Source organism: Triticum dicoccoides, unplaced genomic scaffold (genome assembly GCF_002162155.2).
Source record: "Triticum dicoccoides isolate Atlit2015 ecotype Zavitan unplaced genomic scaffold, WEW_v2.0 scaffold155898, whole genome shotgun sequence".
Taxonomy (NCBI): domain Eukaryota; kingdom Viridiplantae; phylum Streptophyta; class Magnoliopsida; order Poales; family Poaceae; genus Triticum; species Triticum dicoccoides.
The window spans coordinates 1-4,742 of record NW_021211347.1 but is presented as its reverse complement, the minus strand read 5'-3'; the positions used below and the strand labels follow the sequence as shown (position 1 = coordinate 4,742).

Sequence of the window (4,742 nt, the reverse complement as noted above, 5' to 3'; positions counted from 1 at the left end):
ATACTGTTTCATGCGCATAATGCGCAACATCATATTCTCGCCGTTCTACAAGGTAAGGAGACATATACCATTTTTTATTCAATGAATTGTCATGAACATATGTTTGATGGTAGGCCTGCCTTGCGTTCCAGGTTCTGATAGCCGATTTCTTCATGGCTGATCAGTTAACTAGCCAGGTAACTATTACATTTCCACAATTATCCTACAACCTAGGGTTCTTAAAATGCAAGTTCTTATAAGCTAAACTTGTATATGTTCCAGTTCCCATTGTTAAGACACGTGGAGTTTGCGGCGTGCTACTTCATGGCAGGAAGCTTTAGGGCTAACCCATATGAGATGTGTACTAACAGCAAGCAGTACAAACACCTGGCCTATGTGATCTCTTTTCTCCCCTACTACTGGAGAGCTATGCAGGTATAAATCAAATCGATACACGAACAATCGTAAGATTTCAAGTTATCAGAATCAGCTTCAAACTAAACTTTGTGGACATTTATTACAGTGTTTAAGAAGGTAATTTGAGGAAGATGACACGAATCAGCTCGCCAACGCCGGGAAGTACGTGTCGGCGATGGTCGCAGCTGCTGTTAGGTTCAAGTACAGTGCAACGCCGACACCATTCTGGGTGTGGATGGTCCTCATCTCATCCTCATGCGCCACCGTCTACCAGTTCTACTGGGACTTTGTCAAGGATTGGGGCTTTTTCACTCCCAAATCTAAGAACCTATGGCTTCGGGATGATCTCATCCTGAAGAACAAGTTCACCTACTACATTTCTATGGTATTTTACTTTGTTCAACTGATTTATAGTGCATCATTTACACAGAAAAGACAGGCTTCAGGAGCACTAATCCCTTCGCAAATGCAGATGCTAAATCTAGTGCTTCGGCTGGCATGGACTGAAAGTGTGATGAAGATCCGTGTTAGCAAGAACGAGACTCGCCTACTGGATTTCTCTCTTGCCTCCTTGGAAATAATCCGACGAGGGCACTGGAATTTCTACAGGTATTTGAGATTAGCATAAAGCTGGAAATATCTTCGATTTAACGTTTTGGTTATAACTCGGGTTGACTGGATTGCAGGCTGGAGAACGAACACTTGAACAATGTTGGCAAGTTCAGAGCAGTGAAGACTGTCCCATTGCCATTTCGTAAACTCGAAACGGATTGATGATTAAGACGGAGAGAAGAGTGTAAGAGCGTGCTCCCCGAGTCACTCCGCGCAACCGCCGCCGGCACAGCTGCCATTGCCCAGACCAGCTCCAGAGAGTGCTCCCTGGGCGAGTAGCTCGCTCGTGACGCCCCAGGCACTCGCGGTGCAGCAGGGGACCCCAAGCTTGGGGCCACCATCCAATTAGTGCAGGAGGTGCTAGACACAGAAGTCAGGAAAACATTGCACACTGATAACAGTAGATTGTTAGGCACCAATTAGTGCAAACCACTAATATGGGGATCAATTGGTATACCATCCAATGTGATGGTAATGGATTGAAGTACAGCGAACTAAAGAAGAAAAGAGGTATAAATGCATCAGAGACTTGATTTGGCATCATCGTTTTGATGTCCTGAAGTGGAATCCGAGTAAAGCCATCTTTTGCTAAGCCACCAATAACTCACGAAGGAGTTCCACAAAGACAAACAATGACAGAAAGTGTAAGACGATAAGAACTGATGTTCATAGTGAGCAAGACGGTAAGAAGAGGACTCTAGAAATTCTTTTATATAAGGCATACCTGGTCAGGCTGTGCAACATCTGAAAAGAATAAACCAACCATGCCAACTAGCAATAGCATCCTCAATGATGGTAATCACATTAGTCCTCTTGTTCACTCCGGTGAGAGAATTCCACAACATAGAGCAACTAAGTCTGCAAGTAATGGTCTTCGTCAAGAAAAAACACACAAAGTGGAAGTCACTTAGCAATAAAAAGGGAAGTTGCGGTGAGATCTCACCGGACACCTGTCCAACAATATCACACATGGGACAAGGTTGTTCCGGAGGCAGCTCTGAGGTACAGCACACGAGTTCCAGGAGCCCGAAACAGCGTCAAATACTACAACCTTGGACCCGTCCTCATTCTATATAGTACTACCAAAACAGTAATGAACATCATTCCACATGTGCTAGAAGCATAACACCAGCATTGCCACCCAAAAAAAGCATCAAATAGTAATGAACATCAATTCCCCGCGTGCAAGAAGCATAACCAAGTAGTATAATCTAACAACAGAACCCAATGAAGATGACAAAGAACTAGTGACCCCGCTAAATTTAAGCTAGTTTAACATTTGCTTATCCATCTGGTAGGACTAGGGTTCCTACCGACCCTGCTCCTTAGGTTGTAGGGGCAGGACAGCGAGGCTTGGGGCCGAGGGCGGTGGCTCCGGCGCGTTGGCGCCGTCACGAGGGAGGAGAAGGGTGGCGGCGGCTAGGGCAAGGTGCGGCTAGGGTTTCCGGCTCCTCTGGAGCCGGGCAATATGATAGAACTATCTTGATTGCTTAATCTCAAAGGGTGTTTTACAATCTAATATTTATAACTTGAAAACGACTAGCCTAAGATAACTTGTGGGCCAAGCCCCTAATTTACTGCCCAGCGGGCCTCCTCCGGGTATATTGTAAACCGGTCATAACATCTCTCCCCGCCTGCACAAACATCTCGTCCTCGAGCTGAAAGTCTGGATAGTGGCGGCGGAAATCATCACGTGGCTCCCAAGTAGCCTCCTCCACCGGAAGACCCGCCCACTGGATCAAGACGAACCACACCCCGCGACGAAGTTGCGCCTTCAACACCTTCTCTGGCTCCGGAAGAAGACGTCCTTTGGCGGTCGGAGGAAGCGCGGGTGGAGCCGCCGGTGGCTCTCCACGAAAAGGCTTGAGCAGCCCCACATGAAACACATCGTGGATGCGAGAGCCGTCCGGAAGCTGAAGGCGATAGGCCACCTGCCCGATGCGCTCCAAGATGGCGAAGGGTCCCGCGTAGCGAGGACCGAGCTTGCGCTTCGCGCGCGGGTCGAGTGACTGCGTAGAGCGGTGGAGAAGACGCAGCCACACCCAATCACCCACCGCGAACTCCGCCTCACGATGGTGGTCGTCGTAGTAATGCTTCGCCAACTGCTGAGCCTGAAGGAGACGCTGACGGACCTCAGCAAGCATCTCGTCACGGGTGCGAATAAGGTCGCTTGCGGCCTCCGTCCGAGCCGTAGCCGGGTCCACCGGCAAGATAGGCGGAGGTGGCCGCCCGTAAACCACCTCAAATGGTGTCGCACGCAGTGCGGAGTGGTAGGATGTGCTGTAGCAGTACTCCGCCCATGCGAGCCAATCCACCCAAGCGCGAGGCCGATCACCTGTAACACAGCGTAAATACATGGCAATCACCTTGTTAACCACCTCAGATTGGCCTTCCGTCTGGGGGTGGAAGGCCGTGCTGAAGCGGAGCTTTACTCCCGCCATCCTGAAGAGGTCGCGCCAGACATGGCCCGTGAACACCGTGTCGCGATCACTGACGATTGAAGAAGGGAACCCGTGCAGACGGACAATACCGTCGAAGAAGGCACGGGCCACGGACGCGGCGGTGTAGGGATGCCCCAGCGCGATGAAGTGAGCATACTTAGAAAAGCGGTCGACCACCATGAGAATGACTGACTTGCCTCCCACCTTGGGAAGCCCCTCGATGAAGTCCATGGAGATATCGGCCCGGACCAGAGACGGCACATCCAGGGGCTGAAGAAGACCAGCTGGTCGTAGCGTCTCCGTCTTGTTGCGCTGGCATGTCGCACAAGAGCGCACCCAATCGCGAACCAGGGCATGATCACCAGGAATGTAGAAGTCGGCGGGAGACGATGGAGGGTTTTCTGCACACCCTCATGGCCAGCCGAGTGGGCTAGCAGCAAGACCTGGTGATGGAGATCATCATGTGCTGGCACGAAGACACGGCGCCCATGGACGAGCAGACCGTCGGAGAGGCGCCAGGGCTCCTCCAGGTCGCCGGCCGCGAGCTGCCGCTGTAGGAGAACCGCGTCGGCTGCGGTCGCCGTGGCCCGACGAATGTTGTCGAAGAGGCCGAAAGTCGGCCCTGAGCGGATGCAGAGCGCCATCTCCTCGGAGTTGCCGGTGACGGAGTCGTTGTCGGCATCACGGCGGGATAAAGCATCGGCCACGGTGTTAAGACGACCCGGGCGGTACTCGACGGAGAAATCGAAGCCGAAGAGCTTGCTAATCCACTGGTGCTGTGGCACGGTCAAGAGCCTCTGATCCAGCAAGAACTTTAGGCTGTAGTGGTCTGTGCGAATCTGGAAAGACCGGCCCCACAGATAGGGCCGCCAATGGCGCACTGCCTGCACCAAGCCAATGAGCTCCCGCTCGTATGCCGCGAGCTTGAGATGGCGCGGGGCGAATGGCCGGCTGAAGAAGGCGAGAGGGCCATCGCCCTGATGGAGCACGGCACCGAACCCCACACCCGAGGCGTCACAGTCTACCACGAACGGGCGGTCGAAGTCCGGCATCTTAAGAACGGGCCCCGATGTGAGGGCCCCCTTGAGGGCCTCAAAAGCTGTCATCGCCTCCTCGTCCTAGGCGAAGGCGTCGCGGCGCAACAACCGCATGAGTGGCGAAGCGATGATGCCAAACTTCCGGATGAACTTCCGGTAGTATCCCGCAAGGCCGAGAAACCCGCGAAGGGCCCGCGGAGACTGGGGCATCGGCCAGGCAGCGACGGCGGCCACCTTGTCGGCGTCCATAGCGACC

General features: G+C 52.8%; 1 non-coding gene across 1 annotated transcript; it reads right to left on the bottom strand.

Moving 5' to 3' along the window:
• Positions 1-1,525: 1,525 nt before the first annotated feature.
• Positions 1,526-1,599, bottom strand: LOC119344155. Its single transcript, XR_005166486.1, has one exon. It is a non-coding gene; the product is annotated as a small nucleolar RNA snoR60 (small nucleolar RNA).
• Positions 1,600-4,742: the final 3,143 nt, after the last annotated feature.